Source organism: Leptonychotes weddellii, chromosome 8 (assembly GCF_054177405.1).
Source record: "Leptonychotes weddellii isolate Sample4059 chromosome 8, ASM5417740v2, whole genome shotgun sequence".
Lineage (NCBI taxonomy): Eukaryota > Metazoa > Chordata > Mammalia > Carnivora > Phocidae > Leptonychotes > Leptonychotes weddellii.
In genome coordinates, this window is record NC_138376.1 from 56,609,233 (window position 1) to 56,628,615 (window position 19,383).

Below are 19,383 nucleotides of genomic sequence, written 5' to 3' on the forward strand. Positions count from 1 at the left end.
TCTACTAGTTCTTCCTCTTGAATCAAACCCTGACTGATACATGAGTTGGTACTAGAAGTGGTTCCAGAGGAATCTAATCTTAAGAATGAATTCTCTGGATGGGTTCTGAGATATCTGGAATTTGTTCTCTAATTTGGTTAGACTTAAGTGCATTAATGACCCTTTTCTAGGGTATAGGTAAGTAACACTGGTGTTCCATGGCATGCAATAGAAAAAAAAATGTATTTAAATTATCATCTTTAGGTACTTGTAATCAAATGCATATAAATATCTTATGTTAAAGTTACGTGATTGATTGAGAAGGAGTAGGATCTTGCTGATGTAAAGGGATCATATGGTTGTATTTGATGAAGCTACAGTCCTTGAATTCACATATTTTTGAGTCTTCTTTTCGAGTAGAAGCAACTTTTCCTCCCCTATGTGAGGATATTTGTTTCCTTGTATCTAAAGACACTCAAGTGGATTTTCCTGAGGTAGTTGCTTTGCAAAAAGTACTAATCTTCCTCACGACCTACCTTCATTAATTCTCATTGCTTTGAAACCTATAACCAGACCCAGTCCCAGTAGAATTCATGAGGCACAGAGTGTGATTAGTGAGAAGGTATGACATACATTAAAAAAACTGCACACTATTTGCCCATTTATTTCTACAGAAGTCTGAAGCACAATGTGGGAATGGATCCTAGTGGTGTGAGATAGGGGTTGAAGGAATACAAAATTGGATCCAGCCAAATTTATTGAAATGTATTTACTAAGCAGAACTTTTCAATGCTTGCATTAGCTTAACAGCTTACATGGTTGCTTGTTTCAAACCTGGACTTGTGCATGGCCTACACTAAAAGAGGTTGAAGGGCCAGCCAGACTTCCTTGCTATACTGAATAGGAAAGTACCCAAAGGAGTCATCAGGTTGCTAGTGTGGATTTATCACACAAGATATATTTGTCCTCGCCCTCAATAGATTCTCCAGGAGAGTAAATTTTCTTCACTAAGTGTCTGAGAAATACATTCAAGAGAGGAGTCCTAGCATTCTTGAGGAGCTCTGGGGTAGGTATTCTCTGTAGGCCATGGATATCATCCTCTGTAGGATGATAGAGGGCTGGACTCTCAGAATTCACTGGAGATGATAACATTCTAGGTTTGCAGAAGTGGCATCACCTAACTGTGAAAGACAATGTAGATATGGTAACCATAATAGTTAACAGGTCTGCGGCAGTAATCAGAATGACCTGACTAATAAAGCTCTTTGGCTTTGGTTAGTTATGATGCTCCTAGAAGTAGAATAAATGGGTGCCTACTAAGGCCTTGACAAATTTCGAATCTTGAGCCATTAGCACCCAGAGACTCCTGAATGAGGGGGAGGCTAGGTCCCCTTGACAAATTACCCTGCTCTCAGCCAAAAATTATACTGTAAATATTCCTCCTCACCTTCCCTAAAGAAACTGAATCCATTTGCCAGGATGACTATGCATTGCAGAAGGGAAATAATCAGACATTTTAGGAATTGTTGGACAATGGCTCTGAACTGAATTTAATTCCTAGTCACCCAAAATGCTACTGTGGTCCATCAGTCAGAGAAGGGGCTTATGGATGTGAGGTGATCAGTGAAGTTTTGGATTGAGTCCATCTCACTGTGGGCTCAGTGGGTTTCTGAATTAACCTTATAGGTACAACCCCAATGTGGAATTCATTATTAGATTAGAACATGCTGTCAGCTGTCTGAATCTTCATACTGTTTCTCTGGCCTGTGGAGTGAAAGCCATTATGGGCAAGGAAAGACACCCTCAAACCATTACAGCTGTCTAGTTGGCAAACTTTTACTGTAAAGGGCCCATAAATTAGTAAATATGTTAGGCTTTGTGGGTCACACGTAGTCTCTGTTTCTTCTTTTTCTCCTCCTCCTCTTTCTTCTTCCTCCTCCCCTTCTCCTTCGCCTCTTCTTCCTCTTTCTTTTTCTTCTCTCCTTTTCCCCCTTCTTCTCTTTCTCTTCCCCTCCTCCTCCTCACCCCCACTCCTCCTTATCTTCTTTTCCCTCCTTCATCTTCTCCTCCTCCTTCTTCTTCTCCTTAATCCTTTGAAAATGTAAAAATAGGTATATATTCTTAGCTTGTGGGCTGGATAAAAAGAGGCCAAAGATTACATTTAAGCCACGGGCCATAGTGTACCAACCCTTGCTCAGTGAACTGAGCCATGCCAAGTTATCTCTGCCAAGGTGAAGGATAGGATGCTGCATCTGATTCCTCCTCCCACTAAGAAAGAGGCATAATACTTGGTGTGCTTTTTTAGATTTTGAAGGAAACATATATCTCATTTGGGCATACTACTCTGACTAGTTATCTAGTAAAACAAAAAGCTGCCAGTTTTGAGTGGGGCCCAGAAAAGTAAAAGGTCAAAGGCAAGGGGTCCAGGCTGCCACGCAAGCTTCTCTGCTACTTGGGCCATGAGTTAATGGATCCAGTGGTACTCAAATAACTTGTGGGAGGAAGGGACCCATGGCCCTTCCTCCCAGCACTGCTCCCTCTTGTTCTGCACTTATGGCTTCATGGAGTGTACCCTTTGATGGTTGATTGAAGAAGAAGAGAATTCTGCACCAGATGCTGGCACTAGCAGAAACTGAACAGCAGCAGCACCACAAGCCTGCCCTCAAGTCCTTCAGGTGGCTTCCAAGTGCTGTGGTGGAAGAAAATCCTCTCAGTGGGCAGAGCTTTAGGCATTGCACCTGGTGCTTCATTTTTCCTTGTGGAAAAGCTTGCCAGAGTTATAAATATACAATACTTTATGATCAGGGGTTAATAGTTTGGTCCCCTGCCATCTGACCTCTCTTTCCTGCTAGCTTTTTTCCATCCTTATTCCTCTCAACATCCCTCTGTCCCTTCCTTTCTTTCCTCTGAACCCTATACGGTAACTCCTTTCTTTTTGATAAATCTCAGCATCATCTGACTCTCAGGCTCCAGACTTTTGTTTCTCCCATGATCAAATACAGTCTTGAAAGGAGCCTATTTCTCCCTACATAGCAATAATGTCTACTAAGGAAATGCAAATTTCTCCAGCTTAGATGCATATGCGAATGAGAGAACAATGGCTTTAATGTCCTACCTATGCTGCTTTTTCTGCAGGGTTGATACATTCAGCTGCAGCATGACCTTCATAGGTTCTGAGCTAGAAAGCAACAAAGACAGCAAGAAGGAACTATTTGCCCATCTTGCTCTGTTTAAAAAGAAGTATTGCGATGTGTGTCAGAGTCTCCAAGACCATTCTCAGACTGGATGGTGTTCACTAGGAAGACTTATCGGAATCCGAAACTATTATACTCACAGTTATCATTTGTTACAGTGAGAGAAATACAGATTAAAATCAACAAAGGGAAAAGGCTCATGGGGCAAAGTACAGAAGAAGTACAGAAAGCTTTCAGGTGACCCATCTCAGAGAAGTTGTACAGAGTGCTCTGAATTCTCCCACCGATCATGTGTGACCACAAATGCAAAGTGTTGCCAACCAGGAAAGCTCCCCCAAACCTTGATGTTCAGGGTTTTTATCAGAGGCCAGTCACAAAGGCATGCAACACTTACGTGACTGATCTCAGTTTCTCAGACTCTAACCTCCATGCAAAGACAGGTGTTACCATAAATCATATTATTAACATAAATTGTCTAGTCAAACCTCTACAGTGTGGCCCAAGCCTCAGACTTACAAACGTACTTATGAAACAGAACATTCCAAGGCTCAGAGCTCAGCTCCCTGGAGTTGGTCAAGGGCTAGTCTTGAAAACAAGTCTTTCTTGGAAATACAGGGATTTGAGAAACTCAGCTTTGTTGAGTTAATCCTCTCCTGCCCGCTGGGTATTCACACTGGGACTTCTGACTCGAAGGTGTCCCTGTTCAGCAAGAAAAGCCAAAGAAGGAAAAACAGCATTAGACAGGGATTATAGGGTAGGAATCAAGGGCTCTAGCTTTGATTTAACAGCCTGACTGTGCCACTTTCATCTTTGACAGTGGAGAAGTTGTTGAACTTCGCTGTTGTTACTTTTATTTCTCATTTGTAGAATGGGGATAATTGGAATATCTACCTCGAAGATTTATTGTGAGGATTAAATAACCTAACTTATATAAAATACCACATTAAGTGCTCAATAAGTCTTAGCCATGGCCAAATCAAACATGGTGACTAAATGGAAATTCCACAGACCTTTACCCTCCTATAGGCTCTGTCCTTTCCCACAGTAGGCTCCTTCGTGCGGTAGCTCACCGCCATCTGAATATTGATATATGGCCAGATAACAGGCATGGGAAAGGCTGCTATGCTAATGTTTACTGTGTTTGTAAGTGCAAGGGTTTTTTGAAAGTGTGGTTTCACAGGTTGGGTTCTGTGAAAAGCAGACTCTAGGAGACAGGAGCATGCAAGAGTTTTATTAGAGAATGCTCTTTCAGTCAATATTTGGGGAAAGGAAGGGAAGGGGAGGGGAGGGGAGGGGAGGGGAGGGGAGGGAAGGGAAGGGAAGGGAAGGGAAGGGAAGGGAAGGGAAGGGAAGGGAAGGGAGGGGAAGGGAAGGGAATGAGACCAGATCCTGTCCTCGGAGAAGCTGAGGTGTGAGGCAGTTTCAATGAAGCTGCTGCTACTAGCAGGTTTAAAGCTGAGATACCCCTAACAGATTTGTCCCAAGTTGAGGTGAAGGAGGCCAGGAATTTGCATCCCTGTGTCAATCCAACTACTGAATTTCGCCCACTCTGGGAGGGGCGCATCTTTGGTTGAGGCAGCTGTCTTCTGCTGAGACTATGATTACAGTTGCCTGGCAGGTAAAGGCAGGTGGGCTTCATGGGCGTGCAGACCCCATGCACAGAAGAGTCCAATATTTGTGTTAATTCTCTACTGCCACCACCTTGAAATTCTTAATAATATTTGAACAAGGGGCCAGGCCCCTCATTTCCATTTTGCACGGGATCCCACAAATTACAGAGTTGGTCCCAGCTAGGGGCTGTCTGTTGGTAGCACTCTCAGCAGCTGGGATAATAAGTCTACCTCTGAAGGGGGATTCGTGTGGCATATCACAGCACCACCAGCTTCTAGTATGGGAATAGAGAGGACCACTTCTAAGAAAAAATTGAATACTTTAAACAAATAGGATAATTAAACTCATTAGAGAAAAAAGGTTCAATTTCTTTCCTATAAATTAAGTTCTGTGTCATTCTCTGGCTTCCTGAAAAAGATCTGAGATTTTAAGTTATCATGTGCCTAGTTGATTGACTGTATAGAGCTTAAAACTTAAGTAAACAACAACAACAAATAGGCATTTTATACATCCTGAAGTCTGTGTTAGAGACTGTGGCCTTGTGCCAGTCAGTTGATTGGCTTAAGATCAGCACAGTGAGAAAGCAGACACTGGGGAAGAAAAGCAGGCATTTCCTTTTCCTGGGTAGTCAACTTGCTGGGGATTGTTTTACATTGTTCAATATGGGGAGAGTAGACCAAAAATAAATAAATAAATAAATAAAGGAGAAGGAGAAGAAAAAGAACTAAGGATACTTTTTTCCAGATGCTCAGCTTTGAATTGAGTTTGAATTTTGATGTTTCTTCTGTTTTCTTCAGAAAATTTTTCTGGAAAGTGCTATAAATTTAAGATACTGGTTTATGATCTTCATTACAAAAAATGAACAAAATGAGATCTCCTAAATATCTTCTCAGTAAATATATATTCTGTGACTTGATGTATGGAAAATTTACCAAAATTTGTCATTAAGGAGATTTTCAACAAATCCATTTTACCACTGATTTCTGTTTGCCAATTGTTTAATCTCTTGTTTTGAGAAAGGACCATGACATGAATGTTTATAATAATCAAATACCAGTCTTCATTCAGGCTAAAATCCTTTATTCAATATCTAATTCAGGCATATCTAATCTTTTTGCTGTTGAGATACAACATTGTTGTGGTTGTGGTGATTGTTGTTTTAATACTAATCACAACCAGAATATAATATGTTGGTTAATTTTAAAAATAAATTTGATGTTGAAAAATCATTGAGATTTTGAAAACCCACACCAAGTAATAGGTGACAGTCTGAGATGGCTCAAAAATTGGACCTGAGAATGATTTATGGCTTAACTACTGTAACTTTCATGAAAATTCGCCTGACCCTAAGAGCTTAGAGATAACCTGTCCTCTGATGTCAGGGAGAATAAAGAAAGCAATAAAGCAAGCAGTGGAGCTCATGTAATTAGGGGTAAAAAATGAAATACAAGACAGTGTCAAGGACCACAAAAGGAGGCATTACAGTGGGATGGCTCCAAGAACAGACGCTAGAGTCAGGTTGCCTGGGTTCAAATCCCAGCTCTACCTCTTTGTGATGATGGTGGTTTAGGGCTAATTATGGCTTTGTCCTCCATTAAGTCTTCGTTTTCTTATGTATAAATAGTGGTGATATTTATTTCGTGGATTATTAGGAGTGTTAAATGGATTAACATGCATAAAGTACTTAGAATAACACTTAACAGGGGCGCCTGGGTGGCTCAGTTGGTTAAGCGACTGCCTTCGGCTCAGGTCATGATCCTGGAGTCCCGGGATCGGGTCCCGCATCGGGCTCCCTGCTCAGCAGGGGGTCTGCTTCTCCTTCTGACCCTCCCCCCTCTCATGCTCTCTCTCTATTTCGTTCTCTCTCTCAAGTAAATAAATAAAATCTTAAAAAAAAAAAAAAAGAATAACACTTAACATATAATTAGTGTTTTGGTGTTTTTTTTGTTTTTGTTTTTGTTTGTTTTTCCTTTTATTGAGGTATAATTGACAAATAGAATTATAATAAAGGGTACAATGTAATGACTTGATAACATATACATTGTGAAAAGAGTCTCTTCATCCAGTTAATTAATACATCCATCACTTCACATGTTTACTTCTCTTCCTTTCCTTTCCTTTCCTTTCCTTTCCTTTCCTTTCCTCCCTCTCTCCTTTCTCTCTTTTTCTTTCTTTCTTTCTTTTTTTCAAAAGTTAAATTCTACCCTCTTAAATTTTAATATATAATACAGTGTAATCAACTATAGTCACCATGTTGTACATTAGATCCTCAGACCTTATTTATCTCATAACTGAGAGTTTATACCCTTTTATCAGCCTGTCTCTGTTTTCCTCATCCTCCTGACTGCTCACAATCACCATTCTACTGTTTCTATGAGTTCAACTTTTTTTTTTTTTTTAATTTGACAGATAAGTGATACCATGCAGTATTTGTCTTTCTGTCTGGCTTATATCGCTTAGCCCCCCAGTTCACCCAAGTTGTTGCAAATTGCAATATTTCCTTAATTTTTTTAACTGCTGATTAATATTCCTTTGTATATATCTCACATTCTCTTTATCCATTCATCTGTTGATGGACATTTATGTTGTTTCCATACTTTGACTATTGTGAAAGTGTTGCAATGAACATAAGAGTACAGATATCTCTCTGAGGTAATGGTTTAATTTCCTTAGGTATATACACCCCAGAAGTGGGATTGTTGGATCATATGGTAGTTGTTTTTAATTTCTTAAGGAATGTCCTTACAGATTTTTCATAGTGGCTGTAGCAGTTTACATTCCCACCAACAGTGTACAAAGGGCTCCCCTTTTCTCACATCCTTACCAGCGTTTGTTATCGCATGTCTTTTTGATAACAGGCATCCTAACATGTGAGATGATATTTCACTGTGGTTTTGATTTATATTTTTAAAAGATTTTATGTATTTATGTATTTATTTATGAGATAGAGAGAGAGAGCATGCGAGAGAGTACAAGCAAGGGGGAGCGGCAGAGGGAGGGAGAAACAGGCTCCCCGCTGAGCAGGGAGCCCGACACAGAGCTTGATCCCAGAACCCTGAGATCATGACCTGAGCTGAAGGCAGACGCTTAAAACCGACTGAGCCACCCAGACGCCCTTGATTTATATATTTCTGATGGTTAATGATGTTGAGCATCTTTTCATGTACTTTTTGTCCATTTGTATGTCTTTGGAAAAGTTTCTATTCAGCAGGTTCTTTGCCCACTTTGTAACTGAGCTACTTTTTTTTTTTTTTGCTATTGAGTTGTATGAGTTCTTTACATATTTTAGATATTAACCCCTTATTGAATATGCAGTATGCAAATATCTTTTCCCATTTCGTATGTTGTCTTTTCATTTTATTGATAGTTTCCTTTGCTGTGTAGAAGCTTTTAGTTTGATATAGTCCCACTGATTTATTTTTGCTTTTCTTGTCATTGCTATTGGTGTCAAATGCAAAAAATCATTGCCAAGGCCCACTCAAGGAGCTTACCTTCTATGTTTTCTTCTCGGAGTTTTATGGTTTCAAATCTTACATTCAAATCTTTAATTTGTTTTGAGTTAGTGTATGGTGTAAGATACTGGTCCAGTTTCATTCTTTTTCATGAGACTGTCCAGTTTGCCCAACATCATTTATTGAAGAGACTATCTTTTCCATATTGTATATTTTTGTCTCCTTTGTGGAAATTTAATTGACCATATATGTGTGGGTTTATTTTTGGGCTCTCTATTTTGTTCCATTGATGTATGTGTCTGACTTTATGCCAATACCATACTATTTTGATGGCTATAACTTTGTAATATAGTTTGAAATCAAGATGAGTGATGCCTCCATATTTGTTATTTCTCAAGTTTGCTTTGGCTATTTGGGGTCTTTTGTGTTTCCATAAAATTTTAGGATTTTTAAAAAATTTCTGTGGAAAAAAATGCCATTGGAATTTTTATAGGGATTGCATTGAATCTGTAATTTGCTTTGGGTAGTATTTAACAATACTAATTCTTCCAATCCATGAATGTGGAATATCATTCCACTTATTTGGGTCTCCTTCAACTTTTTAAGTTAATGTTTTATAGTTTTCAGAGTGCAGGTCTTTCATCTTCTTGATTCAGTTTATTCCTAACTATTTTATTGTTTTTGATGCTATTGTAAGTGGGATTATTTTCTTAATTTCTCTTTACAATAGTTCATTGTTAGTGTATAGAAACTTAGATTTTATATATTGATTTTGTATCCTGAAACTTCACTGAATTTGTTTACTGGTTCTAACAGACTTTTTGTGGGGTCTTCAGGTTTTCTATAAATAGTATCATGTCATCTATAAAGAGGGACAGTTCCACTTCTTTCCAATTTGGATGCCTTCCCTCCCACCCCCTATTTGCTCTGTCTAGCATTTCTAGTACTATGTTGAATAAAAGTGACAAGAGTGGACAATCTTGTCTTGTTCCTGATTTTAGAGGGAAAGCTTTCAGCTTTTTATCATTAAGTATGATGTTACCTCTAGGCTTCTTATTATGGTGATGTACATTTCTTCTATATCCAATTGTGAAGGATTTCTATCATGAAAGAATGTTGAATTTTGTCAAATAATTTTTCTGCATCTATTAAGATGGTCATATGATTTTTCTCCTTCATTTGTTGATGTGGCATATCACATTTATTGATTTGCATATGTTGAACCATCCTTCAATCCCAGGAATATATCCCACTTGATCATGGTGTATGACCCTTTTAATGTGCCATTGAATTCAGTTTGCTAATATTTTGTTAAGTATTTTTGTATCCATGCTTATTAGGGTTATTGGCCTGTAATTTTTTTTTTCTTGTTGTGTCCTTGCTTATCTTGTAAATGAATTTGGAAGTGTTCCTTCCTCTTCTATTTTTGGAAGAGTTTGAGAAGGATTGTTACTAATTCTTCTTTAAATGTTTGGTAGAATTGCCAGTGATACAATCTGGTCCTGGACTTTTCTTTATTGGGAGATTTTTGATTACTGACTCAAAATCCCCAGTGGTAATTGGTATTCAGATTTTCTGTTTTTTATGATGCAGTCTTTATGATTCAGACTCTTTTTTTTATGATTCAGAATATCTCAATTTCTTCTAGGTTATCTATTTTGTTCACATATAATTGTTCAGGGTAGTGTCTTATAATTCTTTTTTTTTTTAAGATTTTTATTTATTTAACAGAGATAGAGAGCACAAGTAGGCAGAGCGGCAGGTAGAGGGAGAGAGAGAAGCAGACTCTACTCAGGCTTCCTGCTGAGCAGGAAGCCAATGTGGGGCTCTATCCCAGGACCCTGGGATCATGACCTGAGCCGAAGGCAGCTGCTTAACTGACCGAGCCACTGAGGTGCCCCTATAATTCTTAATATTTCTATGTTATCAGTTGTAATGTCTCTTTAATTTCTGATTTTATTTGAGTCTTCGCTCTGTTTTCTTAGTCTAGCCAAAGGTTTAACTAATTTTATTAGTTGTCTGGTGTGTAGGAGTCACTCAGCTAGTTTCTGGGTCTCTCTCAGAGGGAATTGTTTCATATGTTGCTGTATTTTTGGTGTCCATGAAAGGAGGGAAACTCAGGAACCCCCCTTGTCACCATATTGGTCCCTGTATTGGTGTTTTTATACTTTTAAAAGGGAGAAAAATGATTAATAATATCCCAGACACTTTACACATCTTGATTCATTTTTTTCAATAACTTTGAAATATAGGCATTGTTAATTTCACTGTACAGATGAAGAAACAGGCTTAGATAAAGTAATTTGTTCACATCCAAGCAAATTGTCAGTGACAAAACAGGGATTCACCTCAGGTTCTATTTCACCCCCTTACATCAAACTATGTAGAGGGTGAGATTCAGGTGAGATTCAAGAATACAGGTTCCATTAAAGTAGTCTTCAAAAGACATAAACAAGTTATATTTAAATTGTGCCTATAGGCTTATCTTATTCAATTGAGGTCTTTGTAAACAGATGTCTTCATTTATGTAGATAAGTTTGAGATAAGTATCAACTGGATTTCTTTTTTTTTAAATTTTATTTTATTATGTTATGTTAATCACCATACATTACATCATTATTTATTATGTTATGTTAATTACCATACACTACATCATTAGTTTTTGATGTAGTGTTCCATGATTCATTGTTTGCGTATAACACCCAGTGCTTCATTCAATATGTGCCCTCTTTAATACCCATTGCCAGGCTAACCCATCTTCCCACCCCCTCCCCTCTAGAACCCTCAGTTTGTTTCTCAGAGTCCATAGTCTCTCATGGTTCGTCTCCCCCTCCAATTCATTTTTCAACTGGATTTCTTATAGCCAAAAGCAGCCTGCCTGAAAATAAGATCCTATGGCAGGGGATGACTGTCACTTAGAGTTGCAGTGAAATCAGCCTCAGGTAGTTTCGTTGGGTCTGCTAGCATGTTTCTGAGAAATAGAGGGACATCAGAGGAGTTGGTCAAACTAATCATGACTGCTGACTATTCCTTCTGTGCTGTCTACTCTTGTCAGAGTAAATGTGTGCTGAGCTATGTCAACTACATTTGTAATACATGTGTGTCAGGCGGGTGCAGTCTGAAAGACCAACTTCAACATTCACCTCATGATTGCTCATAAACAAAATTGCATTTGAGTAAAATGGGCATACTTCCCAGTTTTCCCAGGATGGTTCTGCTTTATGCTTATTGTCCCAGTGTATTTTTAGATAGCACTGACTTCACTTCTCAAAATTGTCCTAGTTCAGAGGAGAAATTAAATGATCATCTCACATATCTACTATATATGTAATGGTTCCTGCCTCCCTTCCTACCTAGCTCTTATTTTGGTTCCACAATCAGGACAAGCCCCTTCCTCTCTGTTTATGTGCAAACTATAATTTTTTGCTTTCAAATTGTGTATTACCCATTACCCAATTGTGTATTGTTCAGTTGATATATTTTTCTATTTATGAAAATTGTTTGGACACCTTGAGTTGGGATGGAGTGCACCATAATTGTTCCCACTAAAATTAATGGGAATATATTTTTTATTTAATGATATTTCACTTGGCAGTAGGGTTTTCAGGAATGAATCAAATCTGTTAAGCGAAGGAGATAGCTTTATTCCTGGAACTTTGGCATATTGTGGGCACTCAAAAAATAAATGTTAAATGGAAGATAAACGAATAAATAGATGATTCCAAAGGCCCATATGGATCTTTACAGTACAATTTTGTGGTCCTGTTACTGTGTTTTGTATTTACTGTATTCTCATATAGAAAGACATGTTTAAACCTACCCATTATGCTTATTGCTTTTAATTTCTGATGACATTTAATCATCATGTCACACTGTAGTAGGCATTGATTCTCTTCACTAATATCTGATTCCCCTATATTTCTGTATATGTGAGTGGATTACACTTATTTGTAGGTTAGGTGTGTCCACATAACTTCCTTTGGAAAATGAAATGTGGATATGTGATCAGAATAGTGAGGAAGCATTTATTAATGGTGTTCTTTCTTTTAATATATAATGAGAATAAACCTTAGGAAACACAGATGCATTTGCCAACGAATGAATCCATAAATCACCATAGAGTGTTGATACTGTGCTTTGCACAGTCCTGGGCACAAATTTGGTATTCAATAATTGCTTGTTGGATATGAGATACAGTTGCTCAATAATCATTTCTTATTTTGTTCAGGCCATTCAGGTGAAGAAACTGAGAGTGAAGGAAACTAAGGAGCTGGCCCAAAGTCACCCAGTTTGTTGGTGCTTGGGCTGGAATTAGCACTCAGTGTTAGGCTCCTTGGTTAAAAGTCAACTATGAACTTGTGACTGCTGAGCATTCTATGTTATAAAAGGGTGGAAGGATTTCTTCCTTTCTCTGAAGTGGTAATGGAGAAAAGAGTTAAACACAAATAATTATTTTATAAAATAATGAATATTATATATATATATATGAACAGACATATTGTGTAAAAATACTATGTGTTTGTTTAAGTCAATCTTTGCCTAAAACTATGCTAGGTTTTGGATAGGATGCAAAAGTTGTGCAAGACATAATTAACTTTAGAATATTTTAGAGTCTATTTGGTGAGAGAATATACCAAAATAATAGTAGCGACGAGACTAGATTTTTTTAGGTTGGCAAAAACCATAAGCAAATGGTGGTTTGAGTATGCATTAGATGTGGTTGGAGATCATAGATTAACAAAGGAGAGGGGGCGCCTGGGTGGCTCAGTCGGTTAAGCGACTGCCTTCAGCTCGGGTCGTGATCCCAGGGTCCTGGGATCGAGCCCCTCATTGGGCTCCCTGCTCAGCGGGAAGCCTGCTTCTTCCTCTGCCCCTCACCCTGCTTGTGTTCCCTCTCTCGCTGTGTCTGTCAAATAAATAAATAAAATCTTAAAAAAAAAATTTAAAAACAAAGGAGAGAAGTGAGGCATGACTACTGTAGTGTGTCTGGTTCTTTGTATTTACAGGAAAGAAAATCAAACTATTGATAATTGGAGGTACTTACCAGCCAGAAAACCTCATAGAATTCCCTTTCTTTACACAGAAGCAACTATGGTGGGCAAGAGTGGACTCATGTTAGATCTAATTAGTAGACTCAGGGATGATAAGGTCACAGATAAGGTTGTAGTATTGTCCGGAGCACTTATTAAGAATGGAGAGGTCCCCTGTGGTGTCCTACATAGGGTCTTCAAGGCCATCTGGGGTACATGACACCCCCAAAGAGTTTCCTTCCCTTCTCACCTGTGCTCATCTTCCTACTTGTACATGGGGCTGAATTTACTCAGTGATTCTATGTTGTCTCTCTTTTAACCTTAATCTGTGCATCTGCTTAAATGTTACTTCTATCACTTATAGTTCTGACTCTCAAAATCCATTTTCACTCCAGAAGTGAAAAAAATCTATGGTTAGTAGAAATAAAATTATAAAATAATGAAATTTTTTTCTGAATATGCATGTAATACATGAACATTGAAAAATATAAAATACTGAAAAAAAGTGGCATTTGGGACTATTCCATTCTTTCACTCCCCCAGGTAATCTTAATCTTTCTTGGTATATCACTTAGTGAATAAAATCCCGGGCTCTAGAGCCCTTCTGCCTGGGGTGAAATCTCATCTCTACCTGCTAATTGTGTGACAAGACAAATTACTTAACATTTGTATGCTTTCTCATCTACAAAGGTGATAAAAGTAGTTTCTACCTGGGTTGTGAGAATTAAGGAGATGGTGCATATGAAACATGAAGAACAATGCCTGAAACTTACAAAAAAATCATGAAGTTCATTATCATTAATATTTTAGCTTTATCAGTGACAGAAGGGAGCAGGAATAGCAATATAGTTGCTTGGAATACCTAATTAGCCAAAGCTAGGTCACAACAAGGATGAGCTCCACAGTCTTCCAGCACTAGAACCTCCTTCAATGTAGGCATTGTCACCAGGTGAAACACAGGTGACAGTGGATCGATAAACATTCCCTGTGTTTTCATTGACCATGACCACATCAGTGGGTGACTCAGTAGGTCAGCAGGCCAAATAAATACCTGCACTCCAATTGGCAACAAAATCAATTTTTATTTATCACCTCAGAACATCCGCTTGAAAAATCATCATTTGTTATGTACTCAAACCCTTGCCAAAGTCCTAGTCAGATTATCTCCCAAGATGGACCTAGGTAGATTATGCCTAACCCCACCCTTAATTACTCTGCACATCACTGCATGTGGCTTTTCTCACTATGAAAGCACTAACATGAAGAAGGGCTTCATTTTAGGATTGTAAGGAGAGCCACCCTTGCCTGTTGGTCCACGTACATCCTCTGCACCATTTGTTTGTGTGCTGCTGTGTTCTTGTATCACCTCAGTTTGTGGTCAAACAACTACAAAGTCTGACATTCTTTCCTTATTTGTTTTATATTGCTTACAATTCCTTTCTTGTTGAACACTTGGGGTTTCTGCTTTTAGCTACTATACACAATGCTGACCCTAAATTCCTTGACACAACTCTTTCAGTCCCTCCTGAAAATATATTTCCTTCTTCCAATACAGTGGAGTCACGCCTCAATTCAATATTCCAACTACATGTGAGAGAGTTGGATTTGACTAGAATCGTGGTTGAGGCTAGGTAATGATAGAAGGGAAAGGATTTATGCAAAGAATGATGAAAATGATTGACACAAGCATCAAATCAAGGAACTGATCAATGTTATGACTGGGAGCCCCTCAGGAGGGATAGTGAGCAGGTGGTATACTCGGAAGGCATGTACTTTAAGGGAACAGCAAGTCTTTAGGGGGAAGGAGGGCACAGTGGTTTGTGTGACAATGTGGAATAAAAAGGACACTTAGCCCAGCTCAAACCTGAGAAGTATGTGGGATAGAGAGATCAACTCAATTTCCACTTGAATGGATTTCAGGGAACAATGTCACAGGAGAGAGAGCCAGATTCCTGTTGGAGCAAAAAAGTGAAAGGAAATGTCTATAGAGGTGGCTGAGAATAAGGGGGCTTTTACTGATGAGTGAGCTTGAGTCCTCAAATGAGTTATAGAAAAGTTTCAGGGAATTAGTCATAAAAGAAGATAGAGCCAGATGGAGATTAGAATCTGCTGAGGGTGAAAGATGTTCAGCATTTCTTGGGACTGAAAACAAGAATGAAGATTGTAGAGGTTCACCATGAACTGGGAGGCAGAAGTAGGTGTGTAGGGTGCAGCAGGTGTGTCTTGCTCTGGACACGCAGCTCCCTTCTTCATTTCTGGCATGAAGGCCTTGAGGATAGCAGAGGAAGAATATAAATATGTGAATTGGAATAATTGTCGCTTTAATAGGTAAAAATGTTTTTCAGTCATATATGTATTTAATTATAAAATCAAGATCAAATGTACATAGTTCCTATTTTACTTTTGTAACTTCCTCTTTATATCATACATATGCCATTAGTTATTCTTCTCACCTGTGATTTTTAAATGGCTGTATATGTAAAGTAATTTATTTAACCATCTCCTTATTGTTGGAGAGTTAAGTTGTTTCCATAAATATAGAATATATAAATTTTACCCAAGCAATATGTCACTGAAAATACATTTAGAAATGGAGTTATGAACACTGGGGAAGGTGCCAGTATTTACTGTCAAATTTAAATAAGTATGTTAGATTTAAGACTCTTTAGAGGCAAAAAAATTGAAATGAGATCTGTAGAAGTCAAACTCAGAATGGTTAGAGGTTAGTCAGTTCCCTGGCTTTTTTTATGGAACCAAATTTACCTTTAGATCCAAGGATGTTCATTCTAGAGAAAATGAATTTCAAATTTTGCAAAAATAAGTCAAGGTCATATTAGAGGAGACGCTGTGAATCAGCAACATTTGGAGTTCAGAGATCCTGACCGCATAAGTTCTGTGTGAGTCTGTGGAATGCACAGAAATTATATATGAAGGATGCTGTTGCCTTAGATTCCCCCATCCTATCTCTGGGGGTCACAGGGTTTTACTGTGAGCCAGGTCATTGGGCCTAGAAAGGAATATATCACTGATGGTTTTTGAAAAGTTAACTCTTAAGGATACTGAAATACAGTTTAATGCTTGGGGAAAAAATCAGTAGTATATATGGGTCATTAATCTTTTTATGGAAGTCTGCTTCGAGCCTCAACTCCCTGATCTTTACTCTAGGCTGTTTATGGTCAGGATTATTTATCTGTGCCTTAGTATCATTGGATTTAGTGGGATTTAGTGAACATCAGTTTTCTCTTTTTTTAAAAGATTTATTTATTTTAGAAAGAGAGAGAATGAGAGAGAGAGCAAGGGGAGGGGCAGAGAGAGAGGGAAAGAATCTTAAGCAGACTCCCCGCTGAGTGCAGACCCCAATGACTGGCTCGATCTCACAACCCCAAGATCATGACCTGAGCTGAAATCAAGAGTCAGGGGGATGCTTACTTAACACAGTGAGCCACCCAGGAGCCCTGTGAACATCCATTTTCTAAATTGGATCTGGGTTAGACTTGGACACTCTACTTGTGGGGGTTTAATTACGGAAATTACAGGAAGTATTACACCTTCATATGTTACCAATAAGCCATTGATTATCAACCAGGGATGATTTTGTCCCTCTTCTCCCCAGGGAACATTTGACAATGTCTGGAAACATTTTTAGTTGTCACAACTGGGGGAGGGTGCTACTGACATCTAACGAGTAGAGGACAGGGATGCTGATGAACATCCTATAATACACAGGATAGTCCCCACAACAAGGAGTTCTCCAGCCCCAAATGTCAATAACGCTGATATTGAGAAACCATGGTATAACCAGTCCTCTGTAACAACTAGTGCTTTAGCAGGTTCTAATGTCATTTTATTTCATGATGTATTTTAGATAATCTTAAGTATTCTCAATAGCTGTTGGGATGTCGCTGTCTTCCTCAAGGACTTTTTGTACATTATTAAATATATATTGTGCTTATATGTAATGGTTTCCTTACTCTCGGTCATAACTGATAGGTGAAAGGTAAGAGGTGAGTTTGTCTCTACTGAACATCCCATTTATACAACATATTTTCCTGCTTACATAATTTGTTCCACAGGTTGAGAGAAGAAAGTTGTTCTTCCCCTGTAATTTCCAAAACATAAACTTTTATTTTCTTTCTTGAAACAGCAACCATGTCTACTAGCGTAGGCTTCTGTGTGACTCAAAGAACAACAGTCAGATTCACAGCTGGAAGCAAATGCTTTACTTGGAGAAGTCTTTCCTAATAAATTTTGCTACATCCTTGGTAGGGCAGAAAACAGTTAAAGTAGCAGAAACATCTTGCTCCTGGCAGGTGGGGGAGGAGGAGAGTATAAGTTAATACCAATTCTCAGTTCTGACTCTTTCCTCCTCTTGTTTTCTTTCTGCCTTCCATCTCTCCCTGCGTGTAATGCCCAGTTTGGCTAGAAATTAACAAGTCTTGGTTAGAAACTATCAGGAGAAAATTCAGCCTCTTTATGGACAAAGCTTTTCAGTATCTGGTCTCCACTTGTCTCCCTTACTTCTCATCTGCACTGGGCCCCAAGCAGAATCCCTAAAAAGTGACTTCCTATCCTGAGTGGGCATTAAAATCAAAATGGATAGCAAAGATTATGCACCCAATTCCAACATGGGTGGGGAGGGAGTGGGGTTCCCCACACCACCAAGCAATTCTCAGACATCAGCTAGGAGTCCTACAATTCAACTCTGTCTTTACACTACCTTTCCAGAGATAACATCAGATTCCACAAGTTGAACGTTCATCCTACAAGCCTGCTTTCCACTTTCAAATGCTAACCCCAAGCCCAGGTTGTTACCTGTACTTATGACAGACTAGCTATAAATTGGGAGTTCTCATGACCTCCTTCCTGGGTTCGATTAATTTGCTAGAGAAGCTCACAGAACTTGGGAGACCCATTTATTCACTAGATTACCTGTTTAATACAGAGGATATTGAAGGACATGAATCAACAGCCAGATGATGAGATACATAGGATGAGGTCCCGAGCAAAGGACCTTCCGTCCTTGTGGAGTTTGAAGCCCAGAAAGGTGGCATGAGGAAGAATTCTGGTTCCATAACCTGGAAGCTCTCTGAACCTCATCCTTTAAGTTTTTATGGAGGCTTTATTACATAGCCAGGACTGTTAAATCATTGGCCATTGTTGATTGTTTCAACCTCTAGTCCCTCTCTCCTCCCCAGAAGTCAGTGGGTGGGACTGAATGTTCCAACGCTGTATTCACCGTTAGTTCCCGTGGCCACCAGCCCCCATCCTTAGGTGCTTTCCAAAGTCACTTCAATAACATAAACCCAGTTGTGGTGGAGAGAGCCTTGCTGTGAATAACAAGACACTCATTTCATTTTTATGGCTCTGAAGCAATTTCTGGAACTGAGGGCAAGAGACCAAATATAAAAAAAAGAGGTACCCACTGCTCTTATTGCTCAGGAAATTCCAAGGGTTTTGGGAGCTGTGAGCCAGGAACTGTGGACAAAGACTAAATATATATGAGAAATGTCTTGGTCATCTGAATGATGAAATATATATTTCTTATAAATCACAATATTGCACAGATGTGCATTAATGTAAAGATTCCTAGGACCACTTTGTAGATATTCTGACAGATATAGACCCTCAGGATTATATCCTTAAGAAACTCCCTTGGGTAATTCTGATACAACTCCACTGGAATTTGTAATCCATTACTCAAATATTTCAGACCTTTCCGTAAATCCTCTCCTTTGCTCCTTCCTTTGCCTAGACCATGTCTTTCCTGTACTTCCCAGGCCTTCTTAACCACTCCCACCTCTGTTTCCCTATAACAATTTACACTTCTATTATTAAAGCAAACATAATAATGCATAGCAATTTGGTGAGCTACATTCATTTCCTGGATAGATTGTGGGCTCCTTAAAGAATAGATACTTCTTTAAAAAAATCAATACTAAGAATACAGTTTGCACCAAACTAGGTGTATCAGTCATCTCAAGCATCACACTGAAATCCTGGAGGTCAGAGCTTCTGCCTGAAAAAAAAAAAAAAATTGAAAAAATATCCTAAGTGTAAATTTAGTCATTTAGAAATCACTTTTTAATTCCTTTCCCAAAAATGGAAGTCACCATAAGC

At 38.7% G+C, this 19,383-nt stretch overlaps 2 long non-coding RNA genes across 3 annotated transcripts in view; both read right to left on the reverse strand.

The window, feature by feature from the left end:
* Nucleotides 1–2,122: 2,122 nt before the first annotated feature.
* On the reverse strand, nucleotides 2,123–16,289 carry LOC145723038 (uncharacterized). Its single transcript, XR_014147759.1, has 3 exons — nucleotides 16,030–16,289; nucleotides 15,442–15,534; nucleotides 2,123–3,872 (listed from the first exon to the last, which is right to left on the reverse strand). It is a non-coding gene; the product is annotated as an uncharacterized LOC145723038 (long non-coding RNA).
* A 68-nt stretch (nucleotides 16,290–16,357) lies between these two features.
* The window catches only part of LOC145723039 (uncharacterized), a 96,958-nt gene continuing 93,932 nt past the window's right edge, over nucleotides 16,358–19,383 (reverse strand). For both annotated transcript variants that reach the window (XR_014147762.1, XR_014147760.1), the window contains exon 3: nucleotides 16,358–19,282. This is a non-coding gene — a long non-coding RNA (uncharacterized LOC145723039). The remainder of the gene's footprint in view (nucleotides 19,283–19,383) is intronic.